Source organism: Dromiciops gliroides, chromosome 4 (assembly GCF_019393635.1).
Source record: "Dromiciops gliroides isolate mDroGli1 chromosome 4, mDroGli1.pri, whole genome shotgun sequence".
NCBI lineage: Eukaryota > Metazoa > Chordata > Mammalia > Microbiotheria > Microbiotheriidae > Dromiciops > Dromiciops gliroides.
Genome location: NC_057864.1, coordinates 481711667 through 481737365, shown reverse-complemented (window position 1 = coordinate 481737365; position 25699 = coordinate 481711667). Strand labels below are relative to the sequence as shown.

General features: G+C 44.1%; 1 protein-coding gene across 1 annotated transcript in view; it reads right to left on the bottom strand.

The window, feature by feature from the left end:
• Positions 1 to 20469, bottom strand: part of LOC122755957 (diacylglycerol kinase gamma-like) — a 93786-nt gene extending 73317 nt beyond the window's left edge. The window contains exon 1 of the mRNA XM_044004950.1: positions 20352 to 20469. The gene's annotated coding sequence lies outside the window, so the exon portion shown is untranslated. The remainder of the gene's footprint in view (positions 1 to 20351) is intronic.
• Positions 20470 to 25699: the final 5230 nt, after the last annotated feature.

Below are 25699 nucleotides of genomic sequence, written 5' to 3'. Positions count from 1 at the left end.
CTCCAAATAGACCCTAAGAAGCAACTAAGTTTCAAGAGAAGAATCAAAAGGCCTTCTGTGGGTGATGTCCACGTGAACCATGCCAACAGTGGGTTGGTTAAAGAGCAAATCGTTGAATGTATTTGTAGAAATGGAGGGGTTTATGATGACAATTCAAGACCAGATCATGGTCATCCGGAATTAGGGAAGGGTTATCCTGAAGGAGACTGAATTTGAAGATCAGCTTAGATTATGCAAATAAATGATAGAAACTGTGCAATGCATCACTGCAGTCTGTTGTGTGTTTGTGTGTTTGTTTAAATTAACTCCTGTCTAATACCTAGCAATGCATGACCTGGTATCCAGAGTTCTATATCAGAAGCTTGACACCGTTCATGAACCCTCATAATGCAGATACATACCTGATGTATGCCCCAGAGAACCTAACCAGGGAATTGCACTTGAACCAGACATCACCAAATGAGTTGTTGCCCACAATTATCTGAATTCATAAAAACACTACTCCTAATAGATGTCACCATATCGAATGCTACTAGTCTCTGAGGAACAGCAAGCTTTTAAAATATAAAGATTTAGCTGAGGACAGAAGGGGGCACATGCCACCCTCATTATCCTGTCTGCTTTTGCAGTTGTACCAAGGGTACTTTCAGTGTGTCTATAGATGATGATGTGTTCACACCCCACGACTTTTATTTTCCTATAATAAGCAGATATTTTATGCACTTGTGCAAAAGTTTGAATGTTTATTTATATATTAACTATAAAAGAATAGTAGCAGCAATTTGTCCAAGGAACACTTTTGTCTGCGCTTCATTAAAAAAGATGAGATGAATGAGATAATAATGATAATAATAATTCCCATTTATATAGCACCTGATATATATACATATATATATATATACTAATTTGTACATATTCATAGGGTTATTGTGAATGTGAATATATATCAGGTATATATATCATATATACCATGTGCTATATAAATATGAATTTATGTATATATTTATTTTATAATTTCATAATACTTTATAATTGCATTTCAAATTCACAACAACCCTATAAGGCAGGAGCTATTATCCCCACATGGAATGTAAGTTCATTGAGGGCAGGGACTGACTTGCTTTTGTTTTGTATCCCCAGAGATTAGCATAGTAATTGGCACTTAGTAGGCACTTAACAAGTGCTAGTTCAATGAATTCACTTACAGGAGGAAGGTTAAATGACTTGGCCAGGATCACACTGCTAGTAAATTAACAAAGTAAGAGTTGAACCCAGGCCTTTCTGTCTCTGAACCCAACACTCTACCCACTCTTCCATGCCCTTCCATGGTTCTCCAGCTCTGTTCCACAAGTATACAGCAGAAATGGGTAAGATAACCCAGAGAAACTTCTCAGGAGATGCAAGGCAATATGGCTTAATGGATAGTACACTGGACTTGAAGTCAAAGAGACCTGGGTTCAGATACTTTTTAGGTATGTGCCTCAGTTTCTTCATCTGTAAAGTGAGGTGGCTCAAGTTGATGGCCCCTAAGATCTTTTCCACATCTAAATCTACGAGCCTTTCAATGCCCCCAGGCAACGTTTCAAAGACTGTTATAGGTGTGCCCTGATGTGGAGGGCAGCTAACATTTGTAGAGTTCTTGGGGTGGCCAGCTATAGTGCTAAGCCCTATACAAGTGTGACCTCATTTGATCCTCACAACAACCCCAGCGGGGAGGTGCTATTGTTATTACCCCCATTCTACAAATGAGGAAACTGAGGTCAAGTAACATGCCCAGGGTCACAGGTACTAAGTACCTGAGGCTGGGCTTGAACCCACATCTTCTTGACTCTAGGTCTGGCGCTCTATCCACTGGGTCACCCTTACATGGTGAAAATCATAGGATCTTAGCCCAGATCTGGGTCTAGAAGGGACTTAGCCAACAAGTCCGACTCCCTTATTTTCAGATGAAGAAACTGAGGCTCAGAGAGGTCACAGGACCATAGATTCAGAGCTGGCTGGGACCTCAGAAGTCTTCTAATCATCCCCTGCATTTAGGGGGGTTGTTATTTACATTATCATATATTTCTATGTAAATATACATAGCACCATTACATGTTAGCTATTAAGAATAATTAATAATATGCTTAGTCATTAATAATAGCAGCTACCATTTATATAATGCTTTAAGGTTTGCAAAGTGCTTCCTGTGTTACCTCATTTATTATTATATTATTGAAATACTATGAATTATATTATCAAAATCTTGGTGCTTCCTCCTTTCTGACCTGACCCCTTATCCTGAGATCAAAGGGCCTTCTGTGGTGTGTTGATCTTTTTGGAAAGGCTGACTGATTTGTAGGGAGCTCCTAGTTCCAACATTATGACCATTGACCCGGTCTTGGTCAATCTGGGTCTCAGCCTGTTGCTTTGAGGGACCTAGAATGTCATCACAAGGCCAGAGACTGTCAGAGGTGGGATTTGAACCTGGGTCTTCCTGGCTGTGAGGGAAGGGCTCCCCATTCATAAGACCAGGCCACCCCTCTGGGCCTTGCTGTTTGCTCCTCCTTACAGGCTCTTGGGCCCACCAGGGAGAAATGGGGTAATGAAGACTGTTTTTGGCTTCTGCAGTGGTGACACACACAGAGGGGCCCAAAATAGCTCTCTCTCTGTCACTGTTGGAAAGATTTTAAATAGCTTTGGGTTTAATTTGGTGGGGCTTGCAGGCCGGCAGATCAAGGCTCTAAGTCAGCTCCTCAACAGTTCACAAGGAATGAAATATTCCTCCGAGTCTGTGCGCGGCCGAGGCCCTGGGGTCCCCACTCTCGTATTAGCTGCTGATTGTTATTATTAATTAGCTAGCACTACACAGTTGGCTCCTGATGAGTCAGGAAATAATCATGCAGGGAGGGGGCAGCCAGGCCTCGTGCCTCCTCCCACTGATCTTTGGCTATGGAAGTGTTTCTAAGGCAGCCTGGTGGAGTGGGCAGAGTTCAGAGGGCTGAACTTGGAGTCAGGAGGGCCTGGATTCAAATCCTATGCTTAGTAGTGGTGTGACACCTGGGCAAGTTCAGCTCTGGTGAACCTGTTTACTAATCTGTGAAATGGGTTGATTCCATCCTTAGGACCTACCTTCCAAGCTGTTATGAGGCCCAGAGAGCTAGTCTCTGAGTCCAGATGACCCGGGTTCAAGTGCTGCCTCCAATCTACTGGCTGTGTGACCTTAGACCAATTATCTCACCTCCCAGCATCCCAGGCAACTCTCTGTAAGCTGGGGGGAAGATGCTAATCTTCCTTAGGAGAGGGACTTCCCTACATTAAGGCATATATATATACAGTGATTTAAGGCTGCATTTGGGGGTGGGATGGCCCTGTGATTTAATTGTTGTAGGGGACTCCAGGTATGAAAACTCTCTCCACTGGTGCAGATCTCTTAGCCAGTTCTTTCGGGGTAGGCGTTGTGCTAGAGCCAGCTAATAGAAGCTCTAAACTGATTGTTAAATTTTCAGAGTGAGCATTGACACCTCAGAAATCAGCAAATGTTACAAATCAGGGCTTGATGGATTGTCTAAACTGAAGAAAGAGATGGAGAAAATATTAATAACACACATTCAATAGAAAAGTGTGTTGGGGTACATTCCTTCCTCCACAGAGAGCCGGCTGTTAAATGTTTACTACCATATCCCTAAAGAACAATGAGAAGTTAAGTGACCCCATCCAAAGTTGGGGCGAGGGTCCCTGGGGTAGTGATGTATGAACCATCAGTGTGAACAGTGGGCCATTTCCCCTCTTCTCTGTGATGGCCAATTGTGGGGGTTTTCTCCATCACAAACCCATCTGCCCTTATTCCCCAACACTGCCCCACTTTGCCCCCAGACTCCTCTGTTTTACTTCCTACCCTCCTTCCTGTTACACTGAGTGGAGACGCCTTCCAGGTAGTTACAACCCAGTTCCTACCCAGGCACCCATAGCAACAGCTGCCCAGGGATTGTTGGCGATCCCCCTTGCCTTCTACTTCCTGGCTCCCAGATGACTGTGAGGCTGGGGGGGGGGCATGGTCAGAGCCCCCTCCCCCTTCTTTAGTTGGGGAGGGATGGAGAGGGCTGCACAACAGAGGAGGCTCTAACAGAGACCCCAGATCTTGTCACCTTCCCGTCTCCTCCAAGTACTCCAGTTTTCTTAATTTCCCCGACTGTCAAGGGTACAGCCATCTTTCCAATCAGTCAGGTTGGTGACTTCGGTGTTCTTGCTCCTCCACCCCACCCAGGCAAGGAGCTGGCCCATCTTGCCATCTCTGCCTCCACACCAATGGTCACATTCACCCTCTTCTCTCTACTAGCAGCCAATACCCTTGTTCTGGTCCTCACCCACTCTCCCCTGGGCTATTACAAGAGCCCCCTCATCCATCTCCTTGCCTCAAGTCTCTCCTTTCTCCAGTCCCTTTTCCAAATAGCTGCCAAAATGGTCTTTCTACAGCATGGGTCTGATCCAGTCCCTCCTCTACTCAATAACATTCCCTGGCTCCCTATTTACTGTAGGATCAAACATTATTTTATCTCGACCTCATCCGTTTTTGAACTTGTTTTTGTGGAAATTTTATCATGTACATACTTATTAGTACAATAGCGAATGTACATAATTTATAAATAATATGCACCCATTGGGGCATGCTGTTTGGGGGTGCTCATAAACTTTTTACTGATGGGGTACATAATCACAAAAGTTTGGAGAGACCATTATCCTATGCCATGCACCTAGGTGGCACAGTGCCTGGAAAACTGGGTCTGGAGTCAGGAAGATCCAAGTTCAAATCTGGCCTCAGACACCTATTAGCCATGTGACCCTGGCCAAGTCACTTCACCCTGTTTGCCTCAGTTTCCTCATCTGTCAAATGAGCTGGAGAAGGAAATGGCAAAGCACTCCAGTATCTCTGCCAAGAAAACCCCAAACAGGGTCATAGAGAGTCAGACATGACTGAAACAACAAATTTGTACATGTGTATACACATATCTGTACACACACAGAGAAGAGCAATGAGAGCCCTATTCTTTCTATAGAGTGTGTGCTCCCCTCCACCCTGGCTGGGGCACGGGCTGCTGGGATGTGGCTACACTCAGTTCTCAGCCCTCCTCCTACACAAGTTGGGCAAAGAACTTTCACAATTAGTCTGACTCCCTGTTTTCCATTCTTGGGAAGAGTTGGGTAGGGGCAGGGGCAGGGGCTGGGGCGACTGATCTGGGACTTTCCCAGGATCTCAGACACTAAAGCTGGCCCACTGCCCGCTAGGGCTGATGGTCCCTTTGTGTTGCTCTCCTGTATGGATCCTGTGCTTTCATGCACAGGTTTCATTAAGAAGAATGGGAAATGTACTAGCTGGAAATCTCAGCCTCCGCGTGGGCTAGATCAGCACCAAGTAAGTGTTGGCATTTACGTCAGCCTGTGACATGGGAACAGCTTAAGGGACTGACAGCTCTCTAGGAAGGATGGGGCCTTTTCTTGTCCTGAAGAATGCCAGAGCAGAGAAGGTGCCACGTCTTGGGGAATGGAAGCAGGGCTTTCTTAGGACATTCAATGGTACGGCAATGGACTGATTAACCCTGTCACCTGTTCCAAGTTCCTGGGACCCCTGCTGATGTGGGAGCGTCAGGATAAAGGTTAAAGTGTTAAGGGGATCCAGAGAAACACCTTCCTTTATGGGAAGGAAGGGAGGGAGGAAGGTGAGACTAAATGACCTCTAGGGTCACTTCTGATTCCAAGAGTCAGAAATTCTATGAGATTGTTCTGGAGTGGAAAAAATGCTCGATTTGGAGTCAGAAGCCTTGGCTTCACAGCCTCTGCTACTGACTACCTATGTGGCCCTGGGCAAGTCACCTGAGCCTCAGTTTCCTCCTATGTAAAATGAGGAGAGGTATCATTATACTTGTTTACTCCATTTTACATTTTGGCAAATATTCACTTAAATGAGTAATTAGGGTTAATCCCTGAAGTCTTCTTTAAAATGGTGGCTCAGCATGGGGCAGCTAGGTGGTACAGTGGATAAAACACTGGCCTTGGATTCAGGAGGACCTGAGTTCAAATCCAGCCTTAGACACTTGATACTTACTAGCTGTGTGACCCTGGGAAAGTCACTTAACCCTCATTGCCCCACCCCCCCCCCAAAAAAAAGAAAAGATGGTGGCTCAGTGGATCAAGTGCTGGGCCTGGACTTGAGTTTAAATCCTGCCTCAGACACTTCAGCTCCTGGGGATTTATTGACCATCTCTGTGCTGCTGATTCTCAGATCTACCTTTCCTGCTCCACCTTCTCTGCTGACCTCCAATCTCACTTCTCCAAGTGGCTCTCAAATATCTTGAACTGGATGTCCAGAAGATGTCCAAAACTGAACTCATCTCCCCCCACCAAATGTCCCTCCCCCTCCCCTGTCACCTTCCCTATTACTGTAGAGGGCAACACCATCTTCCCAGTGCCCCAGGCTCCCGACTTGGGAGTCATCTTAGACTCCTCACAATCTCTCACCACCACCCCCGTATCCAATATGGTGCCAAGGCTTGTCCATTTCACCCCTGCAGACTCTCTTGAATGTGCCCCCTCCCTCCTCTGACACAGCCACCCCCTGGTGCAGACCCTCATCACCTCACTCCTGGACCATTACAATAGCTGCTGGGGGTGGGGGTGGGGGGTGTCTGCCTGCCTCAACTCTCTTCCCACTCCAATCCATCCTCCATTGAGCCACCAAAGGGATTTTCCTAAAGGTCCTGTTCCACCATATCACCCTCCTTTCTCAGTAAATTCCAGTGGCTCCCTATGGCCTCCAGGGGGCAAATACAGAGTGCTCTATTTGGCATTCAAAGTCCTTTAGAAGCTGCCCCTCCAGCCTTTCTTACACCTCACTCCTCGATGCGTTTTCTTCCATCCAGCCACACCAGCCTCCTGGCTGTTCCCGGAACAAGGTCCTCCATTTCTCAGCTCTGGGCATTCTTTCTGTCTGTCCCCTATGTCCGGAATACTCTCTCTCCTCTGCTCTGACTGCTCACCTCCCTGCCTTCCTTTAAATTTCAACTCAAACCCCGCCTTCTCCAGGAAGTCCTCCCCAACCCTTCTTAATTTCAGTGCCTTCCCTCTGTTCATTATTTCCTCTTTATCCTGCATATAGTTGGTATGCACATATTTGTTTGCCTGTAGCCTCCCCCATTAGATTGTAAACTCCTTGAGGGCAGGGATTGATTGCCCTGTGTCATTTTTTTATATCTCCCTTACCTAGCACAGTGCCTGGCGCATAGTAGGTGCCTAAAAAATGTTTATTGATTGGCATCAATAGCTGTGTAACTCTGGGAAACTCACTTAATCTATGCCTGCCTCAGTTTCCTCGTGTTTAAAATAGGGATAAGAGGGGCGGCTAGATGGCGCAGTGGATAGAGCACCGGCCCTGGAGTCAGGAGTACCTGAGTTCAAATCCGGCCTCAGACACTTAACACTTACTAGCTGTGTGACCCTGGGCAAGTCACTTAACCCCAATTGCCTCACTAAAAAGAAAAAAACAAATAGGGATAATAATAGTGCCTTACTATTGGGGCTGTTATGAGAATAAGCAAAGATTTGTAAAGCACTTTGCCAGTCTTAAAGCATTATATAAATGCTGGTTATTATTATTATATCTCTTCCTCCAGTTCCACCATGTGATGGAATGACCGTATTACTCATTTCAACTCTAAATAGAAAACAGGCCCAACCGTACCACAGAGATCCTGGTAAGGTCTTGGGAGGACCCAGAATGTGAATGTGCCAGGATTCTAAGAGGCCCTGAGTGGGAGGCAGCCTTATGCTCCTTCCCCTCAGACTACATGTTGGGTCAAGTTTGAAACCCACTAAATTTGAGCTCTAGATGAGATCACCATTTCCCATGGGTAGCGATTTATAAAGCACTGATTAGTGGATTTTTAAATTTAAATTTAAATTTTTTTGGACACAAATTCAAGATTTAAGAAGCAAATCTGAGGGGCAGCTAGGTGGCGCAGTGAATAGAGCACCGGCCCTGGAGTCAGGAGTACCTGAGTTCAAATCCAGCCTCAGATACATAACACTTACTAGCTGTGTGACCCTGGGCAAGTCACTTAACCCCAATTGCCTCACCAAAAAAAAAAAAAAAAAAGAAACAAATCTGAGTCTGGGGAAAAATTCAGGGATGGGTGGCTACCATTGACAAGGTAGAGGTTCGGACTTGGTCCTGGGGATCTGCTTTGCCCGTCTCCTTTGACCTTGGGCACGCTGATGCCAGGAGGGACCTTGAGAGTGGCTTCAGTCAGTTAGCTGGCCCTTTTGGGGAAGCCAGAACTCTTTTGGAAGCTGGAGGTTATACAAAAGAAAAAGCCCCAACTCCATTGGATAAACACACCCACCTGTGAGTGTAGAGAACAAAGAATCAGAAACAGCCTTCTAAATAATAACTGCAAGGCCTTGCAGAATCCATCATAGATATTCAGGAGAGACAGAAGTGATCAGAAGGGGGGGGCACCAAGGTCACTTGGGAAGGGCTTTTGGGGAGAGCTGAGATTTGATTTTGGACCTTGAGAGAGAGCAAGCACATGGGCTGGCAAAGCATTGGCCAAAGCTTTCTGGATCAGCGGAAGTGAGGTGCCCAGGGGCACAGAGCCCACTGTGGGTAGGCAGCTCATAGCAGCTGTTCTCTAAGCCTTGACTCTGCTCTAACCCCAACCTGCACCTTCCCTCATCCCCTTCAGAGCCATAACTAGGAGTATTTTCACCTGCTTTAAAAATAGTTGATAGGAGGGGCGGCTAGGTGGCGCAGTGGATAAAGCACCGGCCTTGGATTCAGGAGGACCTGAGTTCAAATCCGGCCTCAGACACTTGACTTACTAGCTGTGTGACCCTGGGCAAGTCACTTAACCCCCATTGCCCAGCAAAAAAAAAAAAAATAGTTGATAGGGGGTGGGGAGGAGTGTAGAGAACAGTGTGACCATGGCTGTGGTCACTAGGGGTCCCTTGGAGGTTTCTAGGCACAATTGATGTAGGGAGAGGACGGGGAGATGGTGGTGGTCCAGGTTGGTGGAGTCCTGTTAAGGGTGTTCTGGGGCAGATGGTCACCGTAGTGAGGAAGCATGCTGCCCCCTCCCTGGAAGGGCAGCCTCCCAACATTAGTAAGCGCTTGTTCAGTTGATCCTAGCATCACAGATCTAGGGCTGGGGGTCCAACCCTCTCATTTTACAGATGAAGAAACTGAGGCCTAGGGAGGGAAAGTGACTTGATCACGGTCACACAGGTAGGAATTGAAGGTACACAAAATGGAGGTACTATGTAGGAAGGGAAAGAGTAGGGTACCATAGATTAAGAGCTAGAAGGACCTTGTAATCCAGTGCCTCTCTCTTTATAGATGAGGAAATTGAGGCTCATAAAAGCAAAATTATTTTCCCATAGTCACAGCTAGTAAGTATCAGAGGCAGGACTTGAACCCAAGACTTAGGATCTAACACTTCAACCAGTATCCTATGCTGCCTCTCTAACATTGACTTAGTTTTCCCATTCATGAAAGAAGGCCTTGAATGAAGATTCTGGGTCCCCTACCAGGCAGTAGGATACACCAGCAGATTTGTAAGTGACTGGGCACCATGATGAAAATGGAGTCTGAGGGAGATTATTCAGGAAGCTTGGGGTTTGTGGGGACAATTGGAAGATGGAGAGAAATGGGAGACAATTGGAGAAGGCAGGAGACTGATGCCAAATTCCCAGGGGGAGGTGCTGATGGTCTGGCCCAGTAGAGGCAGTAGGATTAGGGAGGGAGGAGGACCCACTCAATGAGCTTTCATGAAGTGCCTCAGGCTACTCTGTATGACTGGAGATGGCCAAGAAGGGGCCGGGAGAGGCCTTGGTAGAGGGAGTCTTCTCACTGGGAGCATTTCTTAATACCCTTGAAATCCAGTTCTACTCATCCCATGTATCAGCTACTCTATTAGGTCCCTGAGTGTAGAAATACAAAAGTTCCTGACTTTGAGCAGTTTACATTCTATTGGGTACACACACGATATGTACATATAAAGAAAGAGCCATACAAAATTATCTGTCCATCTATCTATTCATTCAGATACCATCCATCTATCCATCTATCCATCCATCTATCCATTTATCTATCCATCCTTCTGTCCAACCATCCATCCATCCATCCTTCCTTCCTTCCATCCTAAATATATCTATATTTCAAAGCATAGATACACACATATATATTCAAAATATATAGGGGCAGCTAGGTGGCACAGTGGATGGAGCACCGGCCCTGGAGTCAGGAGTACCTGAGTTCAAATCTGGCCTCAGACACTTAACACTTACTAGCTGTGTGACCCTGGGCAAGTCACTTAACCCCAATTGCCTCACTAAAAAAAAAAATACATAGTAATTTTTGTAGGGTGTAACGATTGGAATAACGCCACCTGCTGGATACTTACTGTAGAAGAGTTCTGCCCATGAAGCGAAGGTCTTTGAGGGCAAGACCAGGAGTCTTTTCTTTGGCGGGAGGAAATGACGCGGACTAGTGGGAGGAGGAAGGAAGAGACCTGGCGCTGACCTCTGGGGCTCTTTCCTGAGGACGCTGGCGGAGAAGGGAGCTAGAAATGTGCTCTCCCTTTAATAGATAGGAATCTAGGCCTTTCTCTCTCTCTTTACCAAATTCTTATTCTCCTTAATAAATACTTAAAAACCTAACTCTTGCTAAAGCTTATAATTTATTGGCGACCACTCATTAGATATTTTAGACAGACTAGCTAGAATTTTAGCCCTTAACAGATGGCTGACCACGAAGAGGGAAAGCTAACCCTCAGTCTTCTTCTGATCTGCTGGTTGGGTAAGAAATTTCCCCTCCCTCTCCCTTTAACTGCTAAGTACTGGTGTACTGGCTGTGTTTTTCCTTAAATTTTTTCGAATGGACCTTTTAAACTCCCTAATTATCCTATTTTTGATTTTAGTCTGTTTAACCAGACAAATGGGAGATAAGATCATGTTAATGCTTTGTTTTTGTGGATTTTCTATTTTTCTTTTTATTTTTGTTAAAAGAGCCAGCAACTTACTCACACAAGGAAATATCTCTCCCTCTCCGAACCATGCTTTTTCAGAGAAACCTGAAGAGATTCCCACAGCTTTTCCAGTTCTAACAGTAATTGTTGCTTTAATTTTGCATGCCTGGAGGCAATGACCCACCCTCTAGAAGCTTTTAATCCCTAGCACCTGGAGGCAAAGTGGGGGAAGAGGAATCCAGGCCTGAGTTCAAAATCAAGTCGGATTCAAATTGCTCTGGTCCCTCCCCTCCTCTCCAGACCCCACCCTCTACTCCTCCTATGGCCAAGCCCATAGCTTCCCCTGCCTGGGAAGTCCAGAGATCTGGTGCGCATGCTCAACTTTTTCTACCTGCATTTGCAGCTTCAGGCTCAGCCCTTCCCCGCCCTGGCTGTGCTTTTGAGACAATCTTAGAAAACTCTTTAAATTCCAGATATGCTTGTTTTGTTCATAATTTTGCTAACCTGCTTTTGTCTTTAATTAGTAATCTTATAAAGCATTTGTATGGTGAAAAGACTGACAGACAATATAAAGGGGTTAAAGAAGAAAAACTTAAGCTGAATAGGAATGACAACCATCAACATAGTTCAAGACTCTGCTTCTTTTGCCATGGAAGGGTATATATTTTAGAGAAATGTAGAAGTAAGCAGCAAGGTATTGATATGAGTGTTGGGGATTTTAGATATCGGAATCAAAAGTGTTCTGAATTCACTCAGAGTATTAATGTCAGTTCAGAGGTTACATAGGATTTCTATGCTATTATATATACATTTTGAAATTAATGGTATGGGTTTATTTTCATAGAGATTTTCATGCTTTTGAGATTGTGTCTTATACTTAGTTTTTAAAACAAGGAGAATATTTGTAAAAGTTTTTTATAGTCATGTGATCAAGTTTATATTTTATAATACTCTTATTAAGTTCATATTCATTTATATTTCTGTAATGATTGGAATAACGCCACCTGCTGGATACTTACTGTAGAGGAGTTCTGCCCATGAAGGGAAGGTCTTTGAGGGCAAGACCAGGAGTCAGGAAGTGACGCGGGCTAGTGGGGAGGAGGAAGGAAGAGACTGGCGCTCAGTCTCGGCTCTCTTTCCTCTGGACTCTGGCGGAGAAAGGGAGCTAGAAATGTGCTCTCCCTTTAATAGATAGGAATCTAGGCCTTTTTCTCTCTCTTTACCAAATTCTTATTCTCCTTATAAATGCTTAAAAGTCTAACTCTTGCTAAAGCTTATAATTTATTGGCGACCACTCATTAGATATTTTAGACAGTTTAGCTAGAATTTTAACCCTTAACAATTTCCTTAGTTTGAATTTCATTGTCTTTTATTGTTCCATGTGTATTTTCTTCTATTCATTTATCTATCTAATTTTGAAACATTGCAAGATGGTTTTGTTTTTATTATACAATGTTAAGTCTAGGAGTATGTGCTCCCATATTCTGAGTTGTTTGTTTTTGTTATTTTTTCTCAACTGATTATTTGATCAAACTCTTTGAAGCATTTCCCTGGCAAATTGGTTGCCATGGCAAGTGTAAAGAAGTATTATTTTTGATAAGCATATTCAAAAAAAAAAAAGAGGGGGAACATTTGTAAAAGTTTTCTTTTTTTCAAAAAAAAAAAGTTTCTTTTGAGATTCTGTTGTGCTTTAACTTGTATTTAAATATGTTTCAGATTTTTCACAAAAGTAATTGTATACTAAGTAAAAAAAATGGGTATTATTGAAATTGTTGCGTAATTAATATATTGTGTTCTGAGTCAAGATGTATTCACATTTTTTGCAATCATTTATTATCCTCAATTTTAAATCCATATGAGACTTGGATTATGGGAACTTATCATTTAAGACATTAATTGCCTTTATTCTGAGTTATCAGATGCCAGTTGGCCAAGATGCCATCCAATCACAAGAGGAATACATGCAAGAGCAGACACTGAACTGTCACATGAGGGAGACATACATGAAGTCAAGGTATGGCCGAGGGAACGGCTTTTGACTAATGTTGAGGTTGGATTCTCTTGGTTTAATATTTTTATTTTATTTTTCCCACAATAGTGTACAGATGGCTGGAAGTATTCATCCCACCCATTCACTTCTACACCTGGCTTCTATGCTCCCTCCTATATGCCTGATGCCATGGGACATCTCAATCCCATGCATCTGATTAAGTCTGACTCAGTTTCTTCCAATATGTTCGGTGGCATGGACATATATTCCATCCACCTATTTTTAAGCCTGGCATACTGCATGGGCAGTATATATTGCTCAAGTGTGGGAATGCTCATATCCCATCATTTCTCTGTTCTTTTATGGTAACCCCCATAATTATCTCAGGTGTCATGATAAATACAGTGTTGAATTTGGCCTTGACACCTGTTACCAATTATATTAGATTTTTTAATTTCTCATAATGGCATGAGGATAATTAGCAGATGATGCAAAAAGTGATGAAACAAAGATAAAAATTATTTTTAATAATTAATATCGCAGCAATTGTCTTCTCAATTACCCTCCATAAGGGGGGGGACTATAGTAATATTATAATTTTAAAGAATGGTTCAATTTTTGTTTTATTATATGTTTCATGTGTACAAACTAAGATTCTGAATTCCCTTAGACAATGTTTTTGAAAACTTTCATTGTTGATTTGATTATGACAAAGCTATTTTAAAGTTGTGTTAAGCTCAATTTTGTAGGAAATTTTCCTGGCTGATTACCAGCATCCCACATCAAACCCTGAAAAGACTTCATTCCACGACTACACCTAGAGGACATCTGAGAAAAGACTTTCAGAGACTTTAAAATGAACAGGTTTGATTTGTTGTGTTTTTTGTTTTTTTCTCTTTCTGTATATAATACACCATCTGTTACATGTATTCTCTGCAGAGGCCCTCCCTTTGCAAGACTAATGTCAAAGCGTCGTTCATGAGGACAAAAAAAAAAATCGCCCTCTCTGGACAAAACTTTCTCTCTTCCTTTTCTATATTGTTGTTCACATATTATTAGTTAGCAATAGTTATTATATTGTTTTTACTGTTCCGTCAAGGAAACATTTTGTTTCTTGAGGAACAACAGGGGGGGACTGTAACGATTGGAATAACGCCACCTGCTGGATACTTACTGTAGAAGAGTTCTGCCCATGAAGCGAAGGTCTTTGAGGGCAAGACAGGAGTCTTTTCTTTGGCGGGAGGAAATGACGCGGACTAGTGGGAGGAGGAAGGAAGAGGACTGGCGCTGACTCTGGGGCTCTTTCCTGAGGACGCTGGTGGAGAAGGGAGCTAGAAATGTGCTCTCCCTTTAATAGATAGGAATCTAGGCCTTTCTCTCTCTCTTTACCAAATTCTTATTCTCCTTAATAAATACTTAAAAACCTAACTCTTGCTAAAGCTTATAATTTATTGGCGACCACTCATTAGATATTTTAGACAGACTAGCTAGAATTTTAGCCCTTAACAAGGGCCAAGACAATAGCAGCTGGGCAGATGACAGGAAAGGCCATGCAGAAGGTGGTATCTGAGCTGAATCTTGGAGGAAACAAAGATTCTAAGAAATTTAAGAGGTAGATATGAGGAGGGCTGGCATTCTAGGCATGGGGAAGAGCTAAAGGCCTGGCGATGGGACATGGAGACTTCCTTGTAAGTGAGAAACAGTGATAAGGCCGATTTGACCAGACCCTGGATTACATGAAGGAAGATCATGTGCAATAAACCTAGAAAGATTGTTTGGGGATGAGTTCAATCCATGAGAGAAACATGGAGGAACAAAGTCAGAAGACTTGGTTCCCGACAGGGATAACTTGGCATCTAGAAGAGGAGAGAATCCAGGGTGGCATCTTGCAGGGTGGCAGAGCCTTGGAACATTGTGGAGAAGCTGGGAAAGGGTTTCTCTTTGGGGGCAAACCTGGGGGAGGAGCTGCTCAGGTCCATCCTGGTTGTCAGTTGGATCGTCCATAACCATTCCCAGAGAGGGAAACGTCCCCCACGTTTGGAGACATCCAGAGGAGGAGATGCCATTCCCCCACCCCCAACCCCCACCAGTGACTTATTTGATTGTTTCCCAGGATTCAGGGGGCAGACTTTCCCTTTGATCTCCAGCCTGAGCCCCTCCCTCTGAGCATGTTTGGAATGATGAGGAGGGGCTGCTCCCCATCTGTTCAGAGCCCTGCTCGGGCAGCCCGGGATTAAATCATTCTGTTTGGCCTGTTCTACAGGACTCTAATTCCAGTTTATTAAAGATTTCCTGGCGGGTCTTATTTTTTAAGCCTCTAATCATCTTTGGAGATCTTCTCTGGTCTGTCTTTAAGTGCAGAGCCCCAAATCGCAGGAGTCTAGAGGGCGTCTGACTGGGGCCAGTGCAAGAAACTCATGCTCCATGTCAAGCTGTGACTTTATCTGCATAGGATAGGGGTCCTTATCCTGGAGTTTGTCACAAAAAGATTCAGATAGTTGTCATCCTAGGAAATTCTCCAAAGGAAGTCAAGCCCCAGAGGGAAAGGGGAGCTCGAAAGAATGTAATTCTGATGATCTGCAGGAGCAAATGATTCTGATAGCAGCTAGGGTGTCCTGGCTAGAATGCTAGACTTGGGAAGACCTGGAATCAAATCCAGCCTAGTTCTGTGATCTTGGGCAAGTCCCTTAACCTCTCTCTAAGCCTCAGTTTCCTCATCTCTAAAATGGGGATAATAAGGATACTCTCTCCACCACAGCGTTGTAAAAATTATGAGATTCTGTAAATATTAGCTTTTGATTCCTAAGTGAAAAATATGGCTATTGTTTCAATCCAATCCTTCCTCATTCTATGTATGCTACTAAGTTTCCTTTAGCAAATAGTTATTTGGTCCCTGCTATGTGCAAGGCCCTCAGCCAGTCTGTTAGGACACTGTCCTTGCAGCTTGCTAGCTAACGGGAGGAAAAGACAGTAAGTACAATTTGGTGGGGAGAGGAACCAATACAAAAGAGATGTTTGAGCAAAGTCCTGTGAGGAATCTTTGAGGCAGAGACCCCGTTCTTTCGGGGGACTGGAGAAAGCTTCCTAAAGGAGAGGGCATCTGAGTGGGGCCTTGAAGGGTGTCAGTACAAGGTGATGGGTTGGGGAATGCATTTCATGCACCCAGGCAAGGAGAGCAGCATGGTCGAGGGTGGGGGAGGCAGGAAGAGGGTGGACCAGAGGAGGGGCCAGAGAGCAATTATAACTTGGGCAGGTATATAGAATATGCAAAGGGAAGCAGAAAATGGGATTAGGCTGAAAGGAGTTTGCAGCAGGATATGCACAGCCTTGAATATCAAGATCAGAGGTTTATACTTTACCGAGTAGGCAATAGGAGCCATTGCAATTTCCTGATTATTGAGGAATTGAGGTCACTTCTTGAGCTTTCTTTGTATACTGCAAACTCAATCTGAAGGTGGCAATCTTAGGTTGCATTTGGGGGAGGTATAGCATCCAGAATAAGGGAATCATTTATTAAGTGTCTGCTATATACCAGGCACTATGCTAAGAATTTATTGGAATCCTCACAACAACCTGGGAGGAAGGTGCTATTATTAGCTCCATTTTACTGTTGAGAAAACTGAGGCAGCAGAGATCAAGTGACTTGCCTGGTGTCACAGAGCTAGTAAGTGTCTGAGGCCAGATTTGAACCCAGGCCTTTTGTACCTGGAGGCCAATTCTCTGCCACACCCCCTGCCTTTCCCCTACATTTAGAGTTTTGTGTTCAAGAATGAGTACCACATCTTAGGAAGGACAGTAATAACCTGGTTGGTATCTGAAGGAAGACTTTGTGTCCATGTCATTGTGATCTGGCACTGGGCTATCAGAAGGGCTCCCATTTTGGAGGAGGAATTAGCTTTGGCCCCAGAGGGGCTAGGGCCAGGAGCAATGGGGAGAAGTGGCAAATTTAGGCTTGATGAAAGAGGGAGTGATTTCCTTCCTTTAGAGTAAAGTTTCTTTTTTCTTTCTTTCTTTTTTTTTTGGTGGGGCAATGAGGGTTAAGTGACTTGCCCAAGGTCACACAGCTAGTAAGTGTCAAGTGTCTGAGGCCAGATTTGAATTCAGGTCCTCCTGAATCTAGGGCTGGTGCTCTATCCACTGTGTCACCTAGCTGCCCCGCTAGAGTAAAGGTTCTTGAAATGTTGGTCATGTCCCAATATGGGGTCATGTAACAGAATGTAGGGTCACAAAAAATTTGGCAACCATAAAAGATTATGTATACCTATTTTATATATCTGTATACCTGGGGTCATGCAAAAATTTCTCAGGTGAAAAGGGTTTGAGAGTGGAAAAGAGTTTAAGAAGCCCTGCTCTAGAGATCTACAAGTCAAGACTGGATGCCTGCTCATTAGGTATGCTATAGAAAGAATTCTTTTCCTAAGTAAGTTTATACTGCTATCTTTTGTTTTTCTACCACTCTCATTCCCCAAGGCCTCACCTCTCTCATTCCCATCCCTTAAAACAGATAATTTTTTTAAAAAGAGTAAAAAAAGTTTAATAAAACCAACATCAAAAACAGTGGTGTATGCCATGCTCCACACCCATAGTCCTCCACCTTTTAGAGGAGATGCTCATTCATGGACTAGGTGGCCTCTGCCATTCCTTGTAAGTGAGATCCTGTAATATCAGCTCTCTCCTCCTCACTGCTAAAGCTCTCCTTGTCTTCACCCATCTCTTCTTCCTTATCTCCAGCCTCAGAGGATGGAATGGTCCTTCTCCTTGCCAAAGCTAAAGCCCTTTACTCATGTCTTTGAGCTCATTCCCTCCTTTCTCTTCTGGGAGCTGCCTCTTTGGGTAAGACTCTAATTTTCTCTCCTTCCCATCTCCCTTTTCATACTCATTCTTTCCCCTGGGATTGGAATCTTCTTCACTGCAGCTGGCAGAGTCAGGAAGACATTCAAGTCCCACCTCAGATGCTTCCTGGGTGAGATAACCTCTCAGTTTCCACATCTGTAAAATGGGCCCCTTCCAGTTTTGTTTTTTTTTTAGTGAGGCAATTGGGGTTAAGTGACTTGCCCAGGGTCACACAGCTAGTGTCAAGTGTCTGAGGCTGGATTTGAACTCAGGTACTCCTGACTCCAGGGTCAGTGCTCTATCCACTGCGCCACCTAGCTGCCCCCCCTTCCAGTTCTAAAGCTATGACCTTCCTTGGTTTCAGTGGCATTGACCATTTTCCTGCTACTTCCCTCCACGTAAGACTGCATTACCAAATGCCTGCTGGGATGCTGGGGAGTCTGGGGAATGGGTTCTGGACATGCAACGAGGAAGTTTTTAATGGGGCCTGGTACAGTGGATAGAGCACTGGGCCTGGAGTCAGGAACACCTGACTTCAAATCCGGTCTCAGACATTTACTAGTTGTGTGACTCTGGACAAGTCACTTCACCCTGTCTGCCTCAGTTTCCTTATCTATAAAATGAGCCAGAGAAGGAAATGGCAAACCACTCAAGTATCTTTGTCAGGAAAACACAAATTGGGGTCATGAAGAGTCAGAAACAACTGAAACAACTGAAGAACAATCGTTTGGATAGTGCCTGACACATAGTTGGCCTTTAATAAATACTTGTTGAATTGACTAACTGAGCCATCCTCTGAGGTCCCTCCTTTACTCACACACTTCAGACTAGCTATGACTGAAACGTGGCTGACTTGGGCCCTGCTTCTTATCCAATCTGATCCCTTTATCCATCATTTCCCATTACCTTATCCTCAGCTTGGGCAGGCACCCAGTTTAGAATAAGCAGGTACTGAGATTACTAAATCTTTGATGACCTGTCTGGAGGATTATCCAGTAGATTTAAATTCTAAATTCTTATCACCACTATCGTCTGCCCTGCTGAATTAAGATCTTTGTCGTTGTGAAACAAGGGCTTTGTGTCCCCTCGACTCACAGGGATCTCTGTTATGTGGAGAAAATGGAGGCTTGCAGTGGGAAGAACAACTGAGGAGGTTATTATTCAAAGAAGGTACTTGTTTAGGGAGGCAGCATGACCTAGTAGTAAAAAATCCCATTGGATTCAAAGTCCTGTGATCTCAGTTCAAATCGCACCACTGCCACTTACAATTAGTGTGACCTTGGGTAAGTAATTTCACTTCTCTAGACCTCAGTTTCCCTAACTGTAGACTGAAAGGGTTTGGTTAAGGTCTGTGGTCCCTTCCAGCTCTGGACTTTTGATCCTATTATTAAGTCCAGGACTAGTCATTCTTTAGACTTGCCTATGTATAAAATCCTCCAAAATATCCTTTCACAGGGACAGGCATACGTCATTCCTTGTGCTGTCACCTCCCAAAAGGAGGCTGGCAAATATCTTTTGTGGGCTGGCTAATAAAGAGTTAACCAGCTTAAGTTCTTCTCTCTTCCAGGCTTTGCTTGGTGAGTTTGTGTCTGAAACATAAGGTTTATATTTTGCATTAAAGATGCAAAAAATAAAAATGAAAGGAAAATGCCACAATCAACAGCTTGGGACTTTCCCAAACCTCAAGTGTTTTGTTTTTTTTTTTTTCAAAAGTTCATTTAAAATATTCAAGGGAGACAGGTTAGGCCTTTACTTCCTTTTAGAAAGTTAGTCTGACCAGAACTGAAGAGAGGGGGGAAATGCCACCTTCTTCCTCCTGGTCACTCTGCCTCACTTAGCGTGACCTGGGACAGCATTAGCTTTTCCGGCTGCCACCTCATATACACAGTTGGCACACACTGAGGTGGTAGGAGCTCCAATATGCTACAGTGCCAGAAGCGCTGGGTTCCAATCCTACCACTGTACAGGTGACCTCCTACAAGTGCCTCCCCCTCTCTGGGACTCAGGAAAATGAGGGGGTTGTACTGGACGACTTCTGAGGCCCCATCCACCTCTAAGTCCATGATTTTAAAATGCCCAGATTTGTCAGAGGATAGAGATGAATTTTGGGGACAATGAATCATCCTTAGTAACAAGATGACTTACAGAGAGCATCCCCCCAAACACCTAAACCCAGCTTTCCCCCATTTCTATGTGTACATGCATATGCACATGTATTCATTTATCAGCTTTAAATTTATGCTGCACAGATCTGTCTCCTCCCTTAAAAGACAACTCCTCTTGGGGAGCTATTGCTTCCTTCTTTGTTATGTATGTGCTCAGTGCCTAGCACAATGCACAGCACATAGTAGGTGTTTAATAAATCTTTGCCGATTGACTAATAGGTAAAGGACAGTTTTGCACCATGTAAAATCCCAAGGGGCTGAAGGGTTTTCTCGGGAAACCGGGGGCTGAGCCTTATCTACTTCTGGCCTTGAACAGTCACATTTCCCAAGGAGTATAAAACCCTCAGATGACTGCAGGAGACTCACCCTACTCAGGGGCATCAGGGAATTTCTCCAGGCCCTCTGCTCTTTCCAGAATGCACCAGGTAAGCTGCTCCCAAGGTTCCCTCTTCCAGCCCCCAGCTGCCATGTTTTCTTCCCATCTCTTGTGACCTTTCCCAGGTTCACAGACTGGTATAAGACTGTAACCATGGTAACAACAACATCTCCAATGCTAAATAAGGAATCTCTGAGAGAAATAGCTATTCGTCTGCCTCTTGGATGGGCCTGAGAATCTTATGGGATGTTATCTAAGATAGATATAGAGGAAGGATGGAGCGGAGTGTTGACCTCCAACCTTCCTCTCTCTTCCCATCATACAGGAGGAAGGAATAAGTAGTGGACTATCGGACCCTGGACCACAATCTGAAGATTATGTTCAGTCCTGGGTGGGCTATGTTAGGGGAGATGTTGACAAGGTACAATGGAAAGAAAGCTGGCACAAATCTGGGTTCTAATCTTGCCTCTGATGCTAACTCTCTATGTGACCTTGGACAAGTCACTCTCCTTCTCTGAGGCTTAGTTTCCTTCTCTGTAAAGTAAAGGGGTTGAACAAGATGGCCTCTGAGGCCCCTCCCAGATGGAGATTGAGGCTCCTAAGAAATCTCTGGTATTCAAAAATTGAATGTCATTAGCTTCCTCGGAGGATAAAGCATAGAATCATTGCTGATTTCAGAGCTGAGCTGAAATCAACATGAGGTCCCTTTTATATGGGGTCTTTCTCAACCCCCTCTACCACCCCCGATGCTTGCATCTTCCCCCCACATTATGTTACATGTATTTTCTATTTATTTATTTATGTAACCTGTCTCCCCTGGCATATTGAAGTATGTGAGTTTGTGTCTGGGTCCCTGGCTGCTTTTCCCTTTTTATGTTTCCTTTTGCACATCATTTGTTACATAGACAAGTCCAGGTTTAGAGGTGACCTCATGACTTGGAGAAGTTTGGAGGTCCTATGTCTTTTTAGTGGTGCTACCTGAAGGCAAAAGGAAGCTTCTCTACCAGATAAAGTGAGAATGAGCAGAAAGATGACCAAGAGATGTTTGGACAGTGCAGAAGCTAGGCGAAATGTGGTCGTGACTATTTGGTGGTCCCACAAACTGCTTTATGCTGATAAAGTTTAAAGTATCAGCCTCCCAGTAGTTAAAAATTCTTACTGAATCCTGTTTTAAATCTTTCTGTCAATGTATTATATGAGTCATTTGTGTCTCTTTTGTGTATAGGAAATAAATACAGCACAGTGCTTCAACTCCTTGGGCCCTTCAGTGGGTTTTCATTTTTTCATTTATCAAAGTCCTCCTGTGCGCTAGACACTAGTGATACAGGTACAAGAGCAAGGCACTTCCTGCCCTTAAGGGCTCACTTATATTTTAGACTTTACTAGATAACTCCCTAATCTTTGCCTGGAAGAGTTTCTTGGATCAAAAGCTGTGAAAAAAATGATTTTCCCCTTAGTCATTGTTAACACAAGACATTTCTTGACACCCGTTTACAAGTTTAAAATCTGCAGGAGAGAATGATTTAGTTTCACACTCTTCCCTTTCTTACTCTCACAGGCTGTTACTGGCAAGTGTAGATACTCAAATCCTCATAGTATTTTGCAATATGTCCCTTGCTCAACTACAACCCCCCTTCCCCTACCCTCCTTGGCCTAGAAGCCATTCCTTCTAGCTCATACATTTCTGGCTGTAAACTGAACCAAAGTGAAAGGATGCTGAAGATAGATTAAAAAAATTAACACTAGTCCAGCTTGGACGGGACGAGAGGCCTCATGGAGATGGGACAGAGATATAGCTAGTGAGCTAGCAAAATCCAGAGATTCTGTGCTTATCGCAGAAGCCCAAACTGAATTTTCAGTGGTCAGAAGCCAGGGCCACAATGCTCTGGAAGTCTAAATTTGGATTCTTAGGGTAGGTAGGAGGAATATGATTTCATGAGAATGGGGAACTCCCACCACAAAAACTCCCTTCCATGATACAGATTGGCGAGTCATCTGCAATATAGAGTCTCATATAGAGCTGGAAGGGAACTCAGAGGTCTATTCCTCTTCTTCTTCTTCTTTTTTTTTTTGTTTTTGGTGAGGCAATTGGGATTAAGTGACTTGCCCAGGGTCACACAGCTAGTAAGTGTCAAGTGTCTGAGGCTGGATTTGAACTCAGGTCCTCCTGAATCCAGGGCCAGTGCTCTATCCACTGTGCCACCTAGCTGCCCCTCAGAGGTCTATTCCAATAGATAAGGAACCTGAGGCCCAGAAAGGTCACATTACTTGGCCCAAAGTTACTCATAGGTAGTGTCAGCAGCAGAAATTGAACCCAGGTAATCTGACTCCATTTCAAGCATGCTTTCCCTTGCACCATTTTATTAGAAAGTTGCCCTCATCACTCTGGGGTCAGAGGAAACTCTGAGACTGTCCAGTGCAATCCCCTCCTTTTACAGATGAGGACACTGAGTCTAAGAGAGAAGAGGGAAGTGCCTAAGGCCACAGGTACTAAACTAGAATGTGTTAAAGGTGGGATATGGGACTCAGAATCTTCTTGGCTCTAAAGACTGGCCATACAACTATGCCACACTACCTTTGTGAACTCAGCTCATCCAAGGTTTTTTTTTTTTTTAGTAGGCAATTGGGGTTAAGTGACTTGCCCAGGGGTCACACAGCTAGTAAGTTTTTAGTGTCTGAAGCCAGATTTGAACTCAGCCCTCCTGACTCCAGGGCCGTGCTCTATTCACTGCGCCACCTAGCTGCCCCCCCATCCAAGTTTAATTGGAAGTTCTTGTGACCTTGGGTGAGTACCTTGAATCAGTGCATCAGAGAGAGAAAAGAGACACTATGAAACATGAAAGGGAGGATACTAAAACAAAAGGACAGCAAAGTCAAAGGGCGAAGACCTTTCGGTTGGGGAAATAGGCAACAGTGACAGCTTTCTACCAGGCACAAGTCAGGGAGTAGGGCTTTTTTGATGCGCTACTTGGATGGATACATTTTTTGCCCCAGTGTTCCAATTTCTTGGGAGTGCCAAGGACAGAACGGAGGTTCACTGGGGCCATTCTTCTTTCCTCAACTGCCCAGAGGGTGATCCACTTTCTCTCTACTGCTGCCCTCTGCTGGACAGAAGAGGAGGAGGTAAATGGCTCCTCTTCCCCTTTCTGTCACCCCAAGAATCCTGGGGGCAGCTAGGTGGATAAAGAACTGGCCTGGGAGTCAAGACGACCTGAGTTCAATATCATCTCAGACACTCACTAGCTGTGTGACCCGGGGCAAGTCACTTAACCCTCATTGCCCTGCAAAAAACAAAAACAAAAATAAAAAAACCCAAAGAGAATACACAATGGAGCAAGCCTAAGAGGAGCCCAAGAGAAGCTTCAAGTTATCTCTGTAAGGAGGCATATTGGGAAAGAGTCGCCAACTCTGGGGAAGGGACATAACCAAGAGACTGATTAAGAACAGAACAACCTCTAAGCAAGGAATGGCCAAGGGCACCCCCCTTCCTGTTCTAGCTCCCTAATCCCTCACTCACATACTGCCAACTGCACAAAAATCCTACCCAGCTAGGCCAAGATATATTCCTTATAATTTTTCTTTTCTTTCTTCTTAGAAATGAAAATCTGCCCTCAGGGCAACACAGCCACAAAATGAATGACTTCATCCGGCCCAGCCAAGAATATTCCCAAGATGACAGTTGGAAGAAGCAATATATTAGGATGAGGGACAGAGATAAGGGAGTAGGGTAGAGAAGAAGGAAACAAAGAGAGGGAAGGGGGTGGGCTTTACCTGCTTGTGAATTTTTTCAGGGTATTTCTCTCGCATGAGGTGGAATCTGTGGCAATGGAGGCATCCTGAAAGGAAACGAAGCAGAGGCAGAAGTTAATATGCAGTATCTGGGGTCTGCCAAGGAATAATAGGACTTTGGGCAGTGAAGGGGAAACACCTGTGGCTCTCTGAGTATGCTTGTGTGTGAGTGGAGTATCTTGGGGGCCCAAAGGCTCTCATACTGGGCATATCTGGCTGTATCCACATGAATGAAGGAGGAAGCAGTGGCATTGGATGACCTTTCGCCGATAATTCTGAAACAGTTTGCATTGTCTTTGGTATAGTCTATGATTCTTTATCATTATACTTTATCTATAATTTTTCTTTCTAGTTCTATTGACTTAAGTCAACATGAGACAGTCTATATTTCCTGAGCACACAGGATACTGTGAATGTATTTCATTTTACAGAAGAAACACATTTCTCAAAAATTATTTATAAAGTGAATTTTTGTTAATCAAAATGTTATGTTCTGCCCATCTTCCTTTATGTAACTGGAGATATGTATCTCTGGAGAGAATACTGGCCCCATGCCTAGGTCATATTAGAATACAATAAAGGATATATTTGAGAATACAGCAAAATCCACATCATGTTGAAAGGTACAAAAGTAAACTCTTGATTATAATATAAATAATATCTTAAACAAGGCAGCAGTGGTATAGTGTTGATAGGGTGCTGTATTTAGTCTGGGAGATCTGGGTTCAAATCCATCTTCTTACATTTATTAGCTGTGTGACCTTGGGCAAGTCACTTACTTTCTCTAAACTTCAGATTAACTCTCTAAATCTTATCTCAAAATATATAAAGGGATTAGTATCAGTATCTGTGAAGAGAGTTTTCAAACTGGGACTCCCATCCCTCATCCTTGATGTGTAAGGTAATGTGCAAAAGACGTTTAGACTAGCTGGGCTCTGAGGTTCCTCCCAGCTCTAGGCCTCTGATCCTGGAAGTCAAAATGTCATCATGTCGAGTGAGGGCAAGGCCAAGAAAGGAGCCTCTGGCTTGTAATCCTCCAACAGAACTGAGTGAAGGAGCCATGGAAAGTCAGCTACAGGGCTCCTGAGAGAGGCCATGCGAAAGGCTAATGTGAGCTGGCCATGTATCTGAGAACCAAAGAGCTGGAAGGGGCCTCCAAAACCAAAGAATCCCACCCATCTCTCACCAAGAAGCCCCTCCCCAGCATCCCTCACTAGTGGTCCTCCTGCCTCTGCCTGAAACTTCAATCTCAGGTGAGCCCACTAACTCCCAAGGCAGCCCTTTCCCATTGGGACAGCTCCAATGATGAGCAAGTTTTCCCTTATAAACAGCCCCAGGGGCCAGCTAGGTGGCACAGTGGATAAAGCACCAGCCTTGGATTCAGGAAGACCTGAGTTTAAATCCAGCCTCAAAAAATTGACACTTACTAGCTGTGTGACCCTGGGCAAGTCACTTAACTCTCATTGCTGGGCAAAACAAAAAAACAAAAAACAAACAAAACCCAGCCCCAAACAACTGCTTTTTTGTAACTCTTTCCTCCCAAGCTCCC